The 18,713-nt window shown below is 30.3% G+C and overlaps 1 protein-coding gene across 1 annotated transcript in view; it reads left to right on the forward strand.

The window, feature by feature from the left end:
- The first annotated feature begins 263 nt into the window (after positions 1–263).
- LOC134706573 (corticotropin-releasing factor receptor 2-like) overlaps positions 264–18,713 on the forward strand; it is a 117,505-nt gene continuing 99,055 nt past the window's right edge. Inside the window, exon 1 of the mRNA XM_063565618.1 lies at positions 264–459. The gene's annotated coding sequence lies outside the window, so the exon portion shown is untranslated. The remainder of the gene's footprint in view (positions 460–18,713) is intronic.

The raw sequence follows: 18,713 nt of genomic DNA on the forward strand, positions 1-18,713 counted from the left end.
CAAGTCAAATGCAGGCAAGAATTCTAAATGTATTTTAATACTTAATGAAATGCAATATCACGGCTAAGCTGCTTACTTAGATCTTTATATAACTCAGATACAATTAAAAAAAATATCTTTTATTTAAATGTACCCGAGTTACGGTTATATCATAGATAACTTTAACGTGTTTAAATATATAAATAAGATAAAATATGCATGGAAACACAACCGGATGATAGAAAATAACACCTTACTATTTTGCCAACAGGTGAAATTCACGCCCCGATTGTCTTCATATTTTATGTCATTTTGTCATTTTCTTAATGTTTTATTCATGTGGCTACAGTGACAAAATAACCTGTTAAAAGAAACATTTACAGACTGTGAGAAAATATAAATAATTGAACTTTGATTAATCTCGGTTATAATGATATAGTTTTAACTTACATTCATCAACATGGATAACACAAAAGTCAGGTAAGAATACCTTTTTTTACTTTTATGTTTGTATATCTATTTTCGCTAAAACAAGTCACTTTAAAGGCTTAAGTATGTCCTTAACCAATTATCTTAGATTACATCCATGCGATTATCATGGAAGACAACGAAGGATGTTAAACTATAACGATTTCCATATTTCATATTATGTACATTTATATTACTGTATGAACCCTTTGGACGAAAGAAAAGGAAAATAATATTAAGTACTTTCCAAGAAATTCACTTTGTTAATATGAACAAAAGATGATATACCCCAATGAGACCGCAACCAATAAGACATCTAGGGGTCACCTTATGACCTTCAATAACAGACAAACGTTGGTGTATAGTTACATCATGTTTCCATGTCTAATGTATTTCTACGCATTATTTATAATAATCTGATTATAAAGTAGGAAAATCTGGAGATATTCTATCTATCTGTATAACTTCTTAAAGTTCAGCGACCCATCACAGAATATTTTCCCTATAATAAACTAAAGCAACTACCTCGAATTTGTAAAGGAAACTAATTCACTTAAAAATTGCCATTTTGTTTATGCATGAAGTTACGGAAGTTTTATTGTTGTATGATATATGTCTAATCTATCTTAATGTGAGTATATGATTACATGGTTGTCGTGTCTCTATTGCGCAATGACAGAATAAAATAGTTGTGAATAGAAAAAGACATAGATTATTGATGGACATTTTATGAGTGGGGGGAATAAATTGGACGGTGGTGTACAATTAATGTATGTTAAGTAATAAGCGGTCAATGACAGCAATGATTTCTTTTGGAATATGTAATAATTTAACATCATTCATAGTTGGCATCATTATAGAATGATACAATTCTAATAAATAAGTATACATATTACAAGAGGATTGGCCACCATATAACCAAGCGACCGACTTTACCTCGAAGTGGAATTTATGAGATTCGACTAGTTTTTACCAATTAAAGGCATTTCTGTTTTTTGTGAATGCCATGGTTTTCAAAGGTTTCTCATCCGCTTATGAATTTAGAATTTCCATTGTGTATCTTCGACCTTATATCAAATGAATAAGAGAAACGAAAAAATACGCTTTGTATATTAATTAACATATATCTATACATTCAGCGACCCTGTTAACTTTTTTAGTATTTTGAAACAATATTAAAATGTTCTCATTATTTTTTAAATAAAACATCGAGTTTCCTTTTCAAAGAATGACGGCTTTCAACAAAGCGTTAATCCGATACCGTTTTGTTAGCTAACGTTGTTCGAAACCGACCACTCAATCAGTTTTTTCATACATGAATCAAAACTTTATAGAATGAAAATACCTCTATCAAGTATACGCCGCTGAGGCGCTTTTCCTGATTTACCTACATCAGAAACGTTCAAAGCCGCCAAATTATGTAGAAGATCCGAAATACGGAAAATTTATACTTTTTACTTTTTTCACTTTTCAAATTTCATTTTCTCAGTGGCTGCTGGTCGGGTGTTTAATGTCAAACAAAGATAATGACAACACTCCAAATAAGACACAATATGGGGCACAATTATCACACTAAATTTTAAATGTATTTTATTTACAGAGTTCTAGAGGACGCTCTCAAAATTCCTAATCAATGGTAAACTTATGCAGAGTAATTAAAAACACTAATTTTAAGATACTCAACTACTTGTATAGTAACCAACAGTGAATTAATGATGTGGTGTTTCGAACAACAAGGGATTTGTACGAATATATTACGCTTATTTCAGAAATAATCCTACCCTTTTAATAACTCGTGCCTGTCCAATGTCATAAACCTCGTTAAGGTTTTATGCAAATCAGAATTTTATTGGGCGAATGAAGTGTTAATGTCGGATTTTTTAGTCCCCCTGTAAAATTCATTCACAACTTTTAATACGCGGTCGGCTGAGAGTTTAACACATTGTTAAGACATCTGTCTATAGTTAAATACAATATTGACCTATATTTGTCTATTGGTCATTTGTGTCGATGCATTGATGTCCAATTGACGTAAATTTATTCATAGTGTTGTGAATATTTTCCCACGTATAACATTCATGTCTAACTTACTTATATTTGATACAGTCTCGAAAATTACCGAATTATAAAAGTGTGCCAATGCATCATTGATGTCTAGAGACAAAGCCTTGATATTTTCAAAATGCCGAAAGTAGAATCTGTTTAAGCTTTGACGAAAAGATCTCTATTTGTATGCGTAAAAGTAATCTTCAACTTTTAATCGCTAAAGTTTAATTTGCGTGAATTATTTAGGAAGATTTAGGGCTAGCATTTATATTAACAGATAAGAAAAATGTTGCTTTTTAACAAATTGAAAGCAGTGTGTTATTACTTTTAAAAAAAAGTTGATGACTTCTAGTATTTGTATGATGTATTGGTGAATTCGCCTTCTTGTTCTAATAGGTAGAGTACATGTCTTTGTTTGAAAGAACAAATTACGTAATCACATATTCTACATTGTAACTGTGTCAATTGAACTGTTGAAATGATTAACAATTGATTTTTAGGTCTTAAATTGGTTTATATTTCTATATTCTTTCCATTAACGTTTTAATGGTAAGTGTCAGAAACCACGTAAATGCATTAATATAAAATGTGTCCATCTCTTAGGAAGCCAATTCAGTTTACAGGCAACCGGTAACTTTTATAGTTATATTTTTTTTAAGAATAATTACTCAAGGACATGTTAATAGTTTCCTTATGTTTAATGAGCGTATATTATGCATTGTAGTTTTTCTTGTATAATTATCATTAAACGACTAAACTAACATGACCGTGTATAATTAGTAGTTTATAAAATTAGTTTTTAAAGGTTACCAATCTTTTTTCCTTCTTTTTGGATTCAGTAGACTAACTTGTCCTAGAGTAAAGAGTCTATATGAACTGCAACCAATCTATTACAGTATATCGTTTTGTAGCATCATGTCCGACTTTCTGTACCACAGTCATTATTATAAAAAGACGAGGCAGTTCAAATTTATAGATTTTTTTAAAAATATTTACTTATCACTCACTATAACATCATAGTTCTCTCATTTGAATGTGAACACAAACACTATCATGCATTGGGGAAGATGGTGGACTAGTGATATACAGTATGTATAAGTTATTCATCTAATAAGCATTTCTATTGATATTATGGGCAAAGAAAAAAATGAGTATTTAGTATGTTTACACCGTATTTTCATGTGCACAACCCGGGGGTAATAACAATATTCATCCTTAATCAATTGATATGTCAGTATAATTTATGTCACAATGAAATGTTCTGTCAGAATCACGGTCCAGTTCCATTGAATGACCAGACGTTAATGGTGACATGCAAACAAAGCTTAAGATTGAAGGAAATAAATGATTGCTTATTTGAAGTAAAGTAATCAGTAGACACAGGTTGAAAGTTTATGCGACAGATTAAGTTCACTAATCGGTATAAGGTAACATATTTTCTTTTGAATTTGTAACTGGATATCACTGGCCGTTGATAAAAGACACGGTAGTTGTTTGGTCAAATATCTGTTATATATCTGCTTAACATTTGAATTACTAAGAAGAAAAGAAAAATACAAGTCAACACAGTGAGTAAAAAAGGAATTTTAAACTTTTTTACTAGATTCATTAATACTGTTACAAGTAACACAAAGCCTGTTGAATGCAGTCGCTGTTTGTACACTTAAGTTAGTAAAGCATATAAAGCCGATCACGTGTGTTATAAATAATTTTCTGTGCGTATTCATTGGAAACGTTTATAAGATAAAAAAAAAATAAAAAAAAAATAAAAAAAATGGTTAATTCCAAAGACAGAAAGAAAAAAGAAATGTAAGTACAATGCTAATATCAATGTTGTTAATATGTATACTATACTAATTGTTTACGTCAAAAGTGACTATTGTTTTCAGGTTTTATACAACTTGAACTACAGCTGAATTGATAAACAAATAGAAAAACGATATATTTAGTACTGCATTTTGTAGAGAAAATACCACACACTGCACACAAAAGACCCATCGAACAATTCTGTGGGAAGTCCTCGGGTGGTGAGTTAGCAAAATGTATGTACCTGTCTAATAATCCCCCATGTAAAGTGGCAGTCTTAACTTCCATCCCAGTTAGTACCCTCTTTACCATTGGGTGTTTTAATACTCTGTTCTCGTCCTCGGTGAACATGTCTAATTTGAAACTGTATACGTACGACCAAGGATTTGTATAGTTAGACTATACAAATCCTTGGTTACGACAAAAACAATCAATCGAATTTCATCTTCAAGTCATTAGTCGGGCAATAAATGTTAAAAAAAGGAAATTCTTATTCACTAAAGACCACGTTAATCCGGTATTACTAACTGGAAAAGCATACTTATTACTGAAACAGAGTAAAAACTGTTTTTAATGTAATTTTTGCTTCCTGAATATTTTTCCTTATATATCTTGTGTTTATTATTTGAAGATAACAAAGCGTATTTTGTAAAGATGCTTTAAACATGTTATTTGAATGTTGCATGTACTAAGTTGCATTTTCCTTATTAGCCAAATAATTATGAGATGCTTTTCATGATGTGGGAATTCAGAGATATATTTTTTTTCAAAATTATTTTTTGCCATAATTTGTTGCTTTTATTTGCATAACTATCCAGTTATGGATTGATTAGATGTGCAAACACAAGAAACGGAGTAGATGTTAGAGGGACAAGTTATCCAACAATTCGGGTTAACCACAGCTAAGAATACTATCTAATTTCAGGAACGAATATTTAAAACTAAATTGCATTGTTCAAGGTATCTCCATCATACAATTTTCATTAACTATTTGTCAATATCGAACTTATCTTGTTCATGCATTGACTCGAATATGCACCATTGTCTGAACTACAAAAAAGACAGAAACGGCAGCACTCAATCTAAATTAAAAAAATCATTATAGGTTTTTATCACAAATATCACAAAGAAAATGGCTAAACGTGTTTTAAGTTCAGTACAACTTGAGGTCAAGGAAAAGTCAATGGGTTATGCACCCAGTTTTAAAACGATTTCGAAAACAACTTTGATAAGTTGAAAATCATATTACTCATTTTAAGGCTATTTCTGTTGAATTTTGATTGATTACATGATCTTGACATAACAACAAATATGTGCGTAAAATCGGCGAAAAAAACGTTCTCAAACATTTATGTTAACCCTAATTCCTAAAAAAAAGTATAGCAATGACAGATTTTTTTAGGGTACAAACTATCTCTATCAACAATTAACCGTTAACCATTTGAAGTTTTCAGAAATTAGAGAGTTTAACATGGTTTAAAATTTGCTGACAGATAAATTTTCTTTTGAATAATCAATTACAGAAATTGTCAATCGACAGATCAATTACAAAATTTGCCATTAATTCCATTTTGGCTACTTTCTTGAAAACAATTATAATAAAAAAAAGCAAGTCTAAGAAACTTTGAACAACACAAATAATACCAAGTAAGTCGACATTATCGAAATAGTGAATCGACGTAACATATGAGATTTTGTCCTTTCATATGTTTACCCCTGTTATTATTTCTCAAAAACTTATAGATGGAGCATGTTTATTAATAAATCGAAAGTTTCAATGGACTCTTTACAGAAGTTAGTGCTCTTCAATGACGATATCTCATCCCCCTTTTCAAATTAACTTGAAAACTCTAGGTAACAAAAATGACTATCATGACAAAATATAAAATCAACGCATTGACAATCAGGTTGAAAGATGTAGTATTATTTAATTATAGTGTTTTAAAAAGAACTGTCAATATTTAATATATATCCTTGTCTGTTTTATCAGCTCTTAGACGTTGGTTTTACTTTTAGAATGGCATATTTTGGTATTGTGCATCCCTATAAGATATGAATTGTTGAAATATTCATCTGATCCAATGCGATTGGTACCGTTAATGACACTTCTTCCAATGGGGCGATACCTTTGCTGGTGAACTATTAGTACCCGAGGGTATTTAATTTTATACATAAATACGATTTGTTTTATTCAAGTTCACTGTAGTACCCTTTTTAGTAACATAATAAATATTTGATTAGTATATCTTATATGTTCACTAATCTTGTAGATCCTTGATTGCTTAGTACAATAGGTATCTGCAGTTAATTGAATGCATTAAATAGGATGACCCGTCTGTTAGTTTAGCGATATATAGATGTTGATAGTTTTAAAGTATCTTTATCAAGAACATTATTGTTATCAGTGTGAAAGATAATTGTTAAATCATAAGATGAACATTATTGACAGAAATGTATAATGCATTGAACATGTTTATTAAATACAGCTGGTCGCGCAGCTAACGGAGCTTATAAATGGACTTTGTTAAAACGTTTAAACCCCCTGCATTTGTTTGCACCTGTACTAAGTCAGAAACCTGTTGTTCAGTAGTTGTTGTTTGTTGATGGGTTTTATAAGTGTTTCTCGGTGTTTTTTATATAGATTAGACCGTTGGTTTTCCTGTTTAAATTGTTTTAAACTAGTCATTTGGGGACCCTTATATCTTGCTATTCGGTGTGAGCCAATGCCGTGTTGAAGCACATGTTTTGACATATAATGGTTTACTTTTACACACTGTGATTAGGAACGGGGTTTCTCATTAGCACTCATGCCACGTCTTCTTATTATTTCTATCACCTATTATCTATTAAAACATTTATAATGAACATAATAGAAATACGAAAATGTGAATTAATTGCCAATGACACAACTCTCCGTCCAAGTCATAATGTGTCAAACATAAACAATTCTAGGTCAAAGTATGACCTTGAACACTGAGCCTTGACACACACCAAACAGCTTTGCATTAGCACTCATTTCACATCTTCTTACTTTTATCAACTATGGTCTGTTAATATATTTATGATAAACATAATAGTTATAAGAAGATGTGGTATGTGTGCCAATGAGACAATTCTCCATTCAAGTAACAATATGCAAAAGAAAACAATTATACATGTAGGTGAAAGTACTGCCTTCCGCACGGAGCCTTGGCCCATATCGAACTGTTTTTTTTTGTCATACCACTGCCAAAGTTGTTTTGGGCGCTCATAAACATAAACATCGCCACCTATTGCACATATCTCCAGCCATGTCCCGGTAAGCCAGTGGTTGCCACGGGTTGATATTTGCCACAATTGTTTATCATTCATTGTTATAGTATTGATAAGGCCACTTTTGTTTTTTCATTTCAATTGTTTCACATTTTGTAATACTTAAATTTAAAGCGTACCATACGATATTAATTTTGCTAATAATTGAAGGCCGATTAGTCCTGATCAATTGTTCACACCGTAGCTCTTTGGTCTTTGTGGGTAGTTGTTTAATTTACATTATTTTTGTAATGAAAATATTTTGCTATATCATTCAAATGGTCAATTCTTAAACTGACTGTTCCATTATACAGTTATGATGACAACTGTTATAGAATGACAGGGACACAGGTATATTGTTTTATCAATGCACCCTACATTAAACCATGGAATATTGAACCGGGGTTGTATATGCATAAAAGGAGATATATTATATAGGTGAAGGTTTTAAAAAACGTGCATATAAGTACAAGTAGTTTATCTATGTGTATGTCATGTCATGAACGTTTTGTCATATAAGCTATATTGATGTCCTACATTTCAAATAATACTGTCACTCTTATTTATAGGACAGTAATAAAGTGTTTTATTATGTAAGCAAACTATGTACTTTTTTTGCTAAATGAGGCCAGTTATTGTTTTATTCTTTTACTTTCAAACAATAATCAAACGGTGACATTACCCTTTAATTTGAAATATCTTGTGACTACGTTTTGGTTTTTTTTTGGGGTGGGTTTTTTTTCGTATAATAAAAAATCGTCAACTGTTTGTAATAAATTTGTTTGGCTTGATTTGTTTTTGTTTTTTATTTTCTTAGGCAAAAATTACTTGTCTCAGAAAAAAATCACATCTCTCTTCCTGAAAGTGAGGTTAAGGTTCAATGATATATTTTTTTCTGATATCTTACAAGTTCATGTGATGATGAATAATGACAGGGAATTCAACCTCACCGTAATAGCAATTAAATATTGTAGTGATACAAATCAGTATACTCTGCTGTGTTGTTATATCTTATATCAATATTTGTATATAACAGTTACATATATATATATATATATGATATTCATCAATTTGTATAACATTCTATTTGTTTGCGCATTAAACGTTAAACTCGAAGTGATAAAAGGAGTATGTTAGGCTCATTGATAAAAACAAAGAACTCAGATACACCATCAATAACATTTAAAACGAAAACCTTGACTGATCTGATGAATTTCGACTGTTTTTCATCTGACTTAAGTTTCATGGTTTTAAAAAGTAATTTTTAAGGTGAGATTTTCACAAATTATAAACGATTTGATAGCTTCCTTGGGCATCTTAAAACAGAATAAAAATACTTATTAATCGGAAAGGGAGGGATATATATATAAAGCATTTACAGTAAACACCACTCAATATTAATAAAAAGATTAAAACCAACAAATACAAACAACAGTACTAGTACTATGTATGTTCAAACTAGTCTACATTTTAAAGATAAATTGTGATTGAGCTGGTCCTATACATCTAGTGCAAGACTAGACCAAGAGTTGGACCGCTACACGTCTTTAAAGGAGTAATCAATAAGTACATTATAGCGGTTCATTTTTTCTGCATTTCCGCATTTCGACAATTAAGGTCCCTTCAGTGAAGATTGAGACCGAAATATTTGAAAATCCAAATCTTAAAAAGAGCTTATTAACCAAAGAACAAAAATAATTTCCAAATTAGGGCAACTTCATAATATGACTTACAAAGAATACCTACAATTCGGCACTTTGCGTTAGTGCCAATTGGCATTTCATTTGTGTCAAAATAACATATTTCATGTGTGCAAATAGAACATGTAAATAGTATGAACTATTATTTTTTTTAGTTTATAAGTAATAATCTCTTCCTTTTACCAACTTTACATGTTACCTATCGGATAAATAGGATAAATTCCTTCAAATTGCATTATGTAAATAGGTTTAATTTGAACACATTATCTACAGTGTTTGCATGATATTGAAACTATGGGGGAAATATAGACTACTTCTGTTCGTTTACGATTGAAGTCTGTCCATCTTGTTACCTTGTGACAGGTATACAATTTGAGTAATGTGTAAGAGCTCACATCTTCTCCACAATTGTTTGTACGAGACTCGTTCTTGGTTACAACTTACACTTACATTTTTATCTTGCTTTATCATTTTTTTCCACCAAAAAATTTGAACAGAATAAACAGCTTTCGGCGCAGATGAAATATAACCTTGTAGCGCAAATGAAATAATGGATTTTTTTATATCCATGTTTGCACAAATCCGCTAGGCGCGCGATATTTTTTTTTTCATTTACTGTCAACAGAAGACATTATAATTATATGGTGATGATCAAACCATTTGTTACTGACAAATGTAAATTAAATTGATATGGAGAAACAAAGAGAAAGTGACCATTAACTATGTATAAAACCACAACTATGCATAACATTAAGTAGGGGAGTGAAAGTGCCCACAGCTGACAATATGAAATTAATAACACGAAAAGGTTTTCTTTCTCGTCCGAAAGCAATTCACATTTTTATTACACTGTAGCATTTATTAATTTTGTTCTTATTTTTTTTCGTCTTTTTGTAATGTACCCTCTGCCAGACAAAAAGAGGGTAAGATATGTTTTACTCTCTTAAAGATGGATATTACAAGAGAGGGGAGTATTGATTCTCCGCTACTCTGCATGGCGGGAGATCAAATAGAGAGGTACCTAATAGATAACGAAACGATAACAACGTTTGCATTTTTAATCAAATCCTATCCTTATATATAACGTGCAAATATATGATCAAATTCTTCTCCAAAAAAAAATAAATGAAGTGCATTGTATTACAAATCAATTTGCAATTGTAGAGTTGTTAATGTAAGCCTGTTGGACAAAAACATTTTAAATAGATTTTATCAATAATTGATACACTCATAGAAGCTGTTTCTTTCGTAACATCTTTCAATGAAAAAACCTGACTCACTGTATTGCAACAACTGTTATGTAAGATCTGCACATCTTTGATTTATTTAAGCATTGCGTTAAATGTCTAATGTTAAAGGGTTGATCATTTGTCACTGTATAGTTTCCAATTAATTTTTCAATCCTATTTAACAGACTTTTTAATTTACTTGGTCATTAATCTATTGTCAAAAGTAAAATCATAAAAGTACTGAACACTGATGAATATTCGAAACGGAAAGTAAAAAAAAAGCAAAAATCAAAAGCTCAAACACATTGATAGTTCTATAAAAAATTGACTTCTGTTGATTCATTCCATAGATGATTACATCATGCCACTGGATTAGTAAGTTGTTTTCCAATTATTGTATCTTTTGCCTCTGTGTTAGATTCGTTAACTAGTGAACTTTTAAAATGACCTAGTAAATTGTATGTAATTTTTCTATCTAACCAAAAAGATGGACAAGTTATGTTCCATTTGCTGAAGGTACTTTTTAAATGTCCAAATAGAAGAAGTAAAAAAAATCTCACTTACAATAATATAGGCTTTATCATTCATTTGTACTAACAACTGAACGAGTTGCTTTTCATTCGTTTAGTTGGCTGATATAGTCACAAAACGTTTGATTTTGAAAGTTTTTAAGCAATTATTTGGAATTCGGTATTTTTGTTAATACTTAAAACTCGTAGATTTGAAAATACAATTATCTCTTTGTATATTTTCATTGGCATACTAGTAATAAGTTTTAGTTGAAACTATTGTATATATATATAACACATTTACCGATATAGTCCACGACTCTATAACTACCTCATTCAAGGTGGGTAGCTGGTGTCCATAATTTTTTTTTTAATTAAACATAAACAAAATGTCATTCCTAGGAAATGTAAAAAAAAAAAGGAAAAAAGGAAAATCGAACATGCAGCTAAACAGGACGAACAGATGATGGAACAATGAAAAAACAAAAAATCCAGTTTAATCTGTCACAAAGGCCGAGGTTCAAAAAATCAAAATTAGAACACCTTAACTTATTGGATAATCTATATATATCAAACTTATAACTAATCTCGAAAATTCTGAGTTTAGGTTTTTATTAAGCTGCTCAGCAAGGTTCACTTATCGTTACATCAGTACGCGATTAATCGTCCTCATAATATCAAAACTGTTTAGTCTGCTTTTATTGATATCAACTTGACGTGGTTCTGTACTTGTACATCCCATCATTGTGTTATTGTTCTATGATAATTTTCGTATTCTTGCCTTTCCTTTTTGCTAATATGCTTTGTCTATATGCCTTTTTTGTGATTTTTTATACTTTGAACTACATGACGTGGCTCTGTAATTATACATCTCGTCTTGTCTTTCCTTTTTGCTAATGTGCATTGTCTATATGCCCTTTTATGCATCTTTCATACATATATGATGTGGCTCTACATACATCTCGTCATTGTGTCATTGTACTATGGTGAATTTGTGTATTCTTGTCTTTAAACTTTGCAAATATGCTTGGTCATTTGTGCAATGCTGTGCTTTTTTTATTCATATTTGTTTGTTTTCATAGTGATTCAGATTATAACATAATGTTGACTGCTATACCTCTATTTTTGACAATTTTACCTATCATGTCTGTTTGTTTTGTTCACACATCAATATCAATATAATGAAATGTGATGCCACTGTAATACAGTGAGAGGTTTGGCTACCTATAAAAAGGGTTTAATCCACCATGTTCTACATATGAAAATGCTTGTACCAAGTCAGTAATATAACAGTTGTTTTCCAATCGTTAGATGTGTTTCAGCTTTTGATTTTGCCATTTGATTAGGACAGATATTTCCTTTTAGAATTTTTTCCGGAGTTCAGTATTTTTGTGATTTTACTTTCTATGTTTCATTCCTATCTTTTTTTTAATTTGAGTTTAGATAGAGCCCACTGGAGTGGTTCCCGGTAGTTTTGTTAGTAAAAGGAACGAGGGATTTCTGATCTGAGAAACTATTTTAATTTCAATAATATATGTATTATAATTCAAAAGAATAAAGGTTCTAAAATGATTCGAAAGCCCCAAACTTTCATTTGATACCAACATTACTAAAACAAAAATTTGATTTATAAAATTGCAGCTATACGAAATCATGTCCAGGAGCTAGCTTGTTTAAAATATGTACCACTGTCAAGGGTTAAGCGATTGGTTCTATACCTGAAACAATATTTTATAAGATAATACAGTATAAATGAAAAGGATCCAGTAAAAAGTAACTTAAGCAGTTGTAACAATACTTACAAGATTTATAATGATTGTAATGATTATACGTTGATCCTTCTTCAGTACAATGTACCACTGTATTGATTTTTCTATTTTCATTGTAAGCCATTTCTTAATTAAATGGAATTCTCTTTGATATGAAACTATCCGATAAATATGTTTTACTTGCATAAGTTCACATTGCCTAATGAAATATAGAAAGAGTAGGAAAAGATGTTAAATAAGCCTTGAACACCATGTCAGTCAAATTGTTTCTTTGTGAATTCTAGTCAGGATATTTAACGAAGACTTTAATTTGTAAGGTTATTTCAACAAATACTATGAGTTGATTCAGGGCCATCTAAAGCAATAATTATGTAGCTTTAATCAAAAGGAATAAAAAGTGTTAACATCGTATCAAATTAACAAATGTTTTGATGTTATTTTTGGGGTAGCGTAAAATACAACATCTATATCAATAAAATATTTCAGTTGAGAGAACACACACAAAGTTAAATATAAACAAAACGCCAGTAATGTATTTGATAAATTAAAAGACATGTTTTATCCAGTGGCACAAAAGCAGAAGTTTTATTTACATTTAACATTTATATGTGTTTACGCTTACCCAAGGTGCATTAACCATCAATAAATAGCTTTGTCAGATGTTTTACTGTGTGGAATATCGTCCTGTCTGTATTAGTTACCGGAAGTGACGTGCATTAATCATCAATAAATAGCTTTGTCAGATGTTTTACTGTGTGGAATATCGTCCTGTCTGTATTAGTTACCGGAAGTGACGTGCATTAACCATCAATAAATAGCTTTGTCAGATGTTTTACTGTGTAGAATATCGTCCTGTCTGTATTAGTTACCGGAAGTGACGTGAATTAAAGCGTATTGAATTTATAAGGGCACATACACATGTTTACTTAGATTTTCTTGGTGCATTGTTTTGTGGTACACATTTATCCAATATTTATCACATTTTATACATATGTGAACATGTGAAGACCTATTGGTGATCTTCTTTTGTTGTATGTTCTATGGTCGGTTTGTTGTCTCTTTGCCACATTCCTCATTTCCATTCTCAATTTTATGTGTCTATTCTGAAGTTCTAGACCGAGATATGTAAGATGAAACGATTGCTGTTTCAACTATATATTATTATCATGATTTTTTTTCCGCGAATACATTAAATAAGAAAAAGAGTCGGAATATTGAATATTCTTCTGGATTTTTGGTGTTTTATTGTCCCCAACACATTTTTATTAATATTTCATTTTTGTATATCTTTGAGATTCCCTTTTTATTATTTGTATCAAATATCATAAGAATGAGAAACATAAAAGGCTGACATTAATGTCATGAGAACGCGTTTATATTTGAGTGGTGTATTACTGCAGACAAATAAAATTGTTGTACTAAAATTTGATACACTTTTTAAATGCAGTATAATGACAACAAAAGATACTAAGTACAATACAAGAACATCTTGATTTGTGTACATGATATTTATCTAAATAACTATAAAATAATGTAAAATGAACTTGCAGTTAAAGGCTTTTAACATGTTCAGTTTTAAATGTCTGTTGGGATTTGTATAACAATTGTCTAGCTTACTTGTACAATAAAAAGACATCTTTAGTAAGTGATTTTCATTCTGTCTTCATCAGTAGGAACATGCTTATGAATAAATAAATTTAGAACAGAAGCATGCATTACTAAATCGAAAGTTTTGTAAACCTTTTAGCAGATGATATTTGTTTATTTCCTTTTGCATGCAGTGCTAGCATTGATTTTCTTAAAATAAGTTTATTAATGTAGATATTGGTTAAAATAAATAAAGACATGGACCAAATCAAGTTCGACTTCAGTGACTCAGCACGCGGTATTTTGGAATTTACGGGTTGGTTAGAACTTTTTGTAAAAAAATAAACACTAGTAAATCATAACAAAGCAAGTGAGTAATCTATGTTTCAAATTTGATAACAAAAATCTCTGTATTAAAGGCTGTGGATTATATATAACAATCTTGGTTTATTTGCCACAAAGTACTCTTTTTCTATAAAATGCAATTAAACAGTAAATAACAATGCTTTGCATCAAGTTTCCCCTTGGTATATGTACAAAATGGTCTACCTCTATTATTCATTTTATCTGTAGTTTTGATACAATTGAAGTTGAAAAAGTTCGTACAAAAATGGCTACAGAAGGAGTCATAAACTTTAGAATTAGTCTCTATTCTCCTTGCTACGAGTTAGTCACAACTTATATATAATATCGCTTTCAGTGTAATATATATCCCCTACATCGAATGTTGCCCGCCAACTGACACCATTTATCACTGGTGTTTAACTGATCATCGTAATTGCAGTTACCACGATCCCAACATGGCGAAGCAAAAAAAAAAAAACACGTAAAATCGTCTTCTTCTAATTTCTCCGTATAAACGCGTTTTTTTCCCCTCAAGAATAACTCAGTAGCTAGGTTGATATTTACGTTATTGTGACATGTGTGAATGTTCTTAGTATCATCGGTGGCCATGTCACCGAGATTAAAAGCAATCGAAATTTTACGGAAGATCATCATTTGATATGATAATCGTAACTTGATTATTAGATAATCGTAATTTTATTATAAGATAATCGTAACTTGATTTTTAGATAATCGTAACTTGATTATTAGATAATCGTTACTTGATTATTAGATAATCGTAACTTGATTATTAGATAATCGTAACTTGATTATTAGATAATATTAACTTGATTATTAGATCATTGTAATTTTATTATTAGATAATCGTAACTTGATTATAAGATCATCGTAATTTTATTATTAGATAATCGTAACTTGATTATTAGATAATCGTAATTTTATTATTAGATAATCGTAACTTGATTATTAGATCATCGTAATTTTATTATTTGATAATCGTAACTGTTTTATTAGATCATCGTAATTTTATTAAAAGATAATCGTAACTTGATTATTAGATAATCGTTACTTGATTATTAGATAATCGTTACTTGATTATAAGATAATCGTAACTTGATTATTAGATAATCGTAACGTATCAATGATAATCCTTTGCGACTCTTATGGTTTACATCAAACCTTCTTTTTTTAGATATAAGAAAAAAATATATAGTATTTTATGTCGGGTTTCATTTTATAAATAATAATAACATTAGATGTATGTTTCATTATAATACGTTATTCCGATTGGGTAACTGCACATTACGTGTTATTCCGTAAGCAATTGCATCACACAATAAAACTTATCATTCATGCTAACACGTGGTCCCACAATAAAGTGCACAGGTTGATAAAATTCATGTTTTCATGATCCTAGCTAAAAAATGTAATTATAAATATTGAATGCTTCTTTTTGTAACTTCATAGGGTTGTAAAAGCTTTGACCGCGTGCACATTTTTAGAATAAAGCGCTACCGCGCTTCATACAAAATGTACTTCGGTCAACGCTTTTACACCCTAATAAAGTTACAAAAAGAAGCATTCAATTCTGAAATAAATCTGTTACGTTCATGCTATGTTTACAGTAAACTGACCGATCAGAAAATACTTATCTTAATCGCAATCTGATTCGATTAATTTCTCAGAGACAGATTTTTTTCTGAAATTACCGGTAATAGAGTAATTTTTCAGGATATTCATTCTTGCTTACGGGACGAAAAGGAAGTTAAGTTTATTCAAGAACGGCGTAGTGGTGCGAAGAAAAGCCATAAACTAAATGATTTAGATTAGTTTTCTTTCTCATTGCCTTTAAGGTAATCAGACATCTGTTTATTGAGCTTCCTCGTCTGGACATCTACGAGTTATGGACTGTAATAGAACTATTCACACTTTATATATACATCATTACATGTATGTAATTTTCCCTATCCAGTCTAATCAAGGAGAGACACGAAAAAAACATTTGTTGTACCATAAAAGCTTTAACGTCTAATAGTTTGTAGGTTGGCGGCCAGCTACCGTTTTCAAACGATGAATCTTTTTTGAATTAAAAACAAATAGTTTCATGAAAGTTTTAATCAGTTTAGTGTTCTATATGTATAAGTCCTGTAAATTCGAGTAACAAAAATTATTAGGTTCTTTTAATCCGTTTCCCAAAGACCTTCGTCAAAGTAAAATGTGAATCAATAGATGAAGTACGGTGAAAATTTCAAAAATTTAATATTTTAAAGCTTTTATCAAAATTTAAAAAATCTAAAATTTGGAAACTTTTTCAACATTTTGTATTGATAAGTGTTACACGGACCATGTGCTTATTTTCTTATATGTTAGAAATTTTAGATATCACTCACTAATATTTACATATGGTGAAATGTTTACTTCAGAAAAAACGTTCCCAATCATTAATTAAAAGTAATGCCCTTGCAAAAATGTTTGTGAACATATTTTTCTGATGTCAAAACTTAGTAAAAATAAGGAATCGTTTTTTTTTATATTTATTTTAGTGTATGTTTACACAGGACTTGCCGAATTCGGTGAAAGAAAACGAAGATCTATATTCTAGGATTGCAGAAGGACCATTAATTAAAGAACTATCAATCATGATACCATTTACCATTAATAACCGCCGAGAAATATCGAAGTAATCTGAGATAAATCTTCAATTGTATTTAAAACCTATCGACTTTCTCCTTCAATTATCAAGACGGCGGAATATCGCATTTATGTGTGTGTCAAGGAACAGACAAACGCGACATCTAGAAAAATTATTCCTTAATACGATTAAAAACTACTTTAAAAATATCATTCTAGCAGGATACCGTATCCAAAAGTCACCAATAAATATGAATTATAAATACATATACATCAGATGAAAGAAAAAATAAATATTGTAACATTAAAAATTTAGAATGGTATGTAAAAATACAATAAGAACCTAGTTTCAGAAACTAAAAGCAATAGTTCATAAGGTATTAATGTATTTCAGATTACAAGTGGCTGAACATTTGAATAATTGGATGTTAAACTTATCTTTATTCGACAGACATTCTTGTGTGTTTATTTCTTTTAATTCGCAAAAGTCTAGATAGTAGGAGGAGGTTTGGCATTTCCAATATTTTTTCCCATGTTCCATGTATAAATGTCCAAATTAGAAATGTGATTAATGCTGTGATATCTTCTTTTGCTGTTGATGTGAAATCACGTGTCTTTTTTTAACACGACAAACTTATGATACCATTATGCTATGGTGCTTATCCATCGCTAAAAGTCATACAGGTAAACTCTCAGGCTGGTTGTTTAATAATATACTCAAAACACAGTTTGTCTTTAACATTTTACTCGTATCTTCTTTATTGACTAGAGTATAGAAATATAGTTATTTGAACCTTTCCGATCCCAGCAGTAAATCCAATGTTTAAGAGGGGCGTACTATGAACTAAATATCGCTTGATAAATAATTTCAAAGTCAAACTGAAATATGACTTAAGATACAAGAGAATTAAACTAAATTGGTTTAAATTAAAACATTTATAAGTGATATTGTGAATACAATATGTGTGTAAATGCGATACACGTGTGAATCCAATAATGATGTATTTCCCATTTGGTAATAGTAGAGATCATTTGAAATAAAGCTTAAAACCTCAATATTTTTAGATATCTGTGACATCTGTATAAATCAAATTTACTTTAAAAGTAAATTCAGTTTATGTTAAGTATACATGAAGAGTAATTCTTGTGTCGAATGTTGTTTTGATAGTCAAGCAACTTAAAACATCCCATTTTGGGAGATAGAACAAACTTTGTAAAATCCCCAAACCTGTAATGCTGGATTTGCTAAGAATTGTTCATGGATTGAGTCCCAACCATGCAAACCGTTAAATTATAGTACTACTAATTTACTATTTTATAACAATTCTTTAACAGTAAAAATACATGATACAT

This window comes from Mytilus trossulus, chromosome 2 (assembly GCF_036588685.1).
Source record: "Mytilus trossulus isolate FHL-02 chromosome 2, PNRI_Mtr1.1.1.hap1, whole genome shotgun sequence".
Classification (NCBI taxonomy): domain Eukaryota; kingdom Metazoa; phylum Mollusca; class Bivalvia; order Mytilida; family Mytilidae; genus Mytilus; species Mytilus trossulus.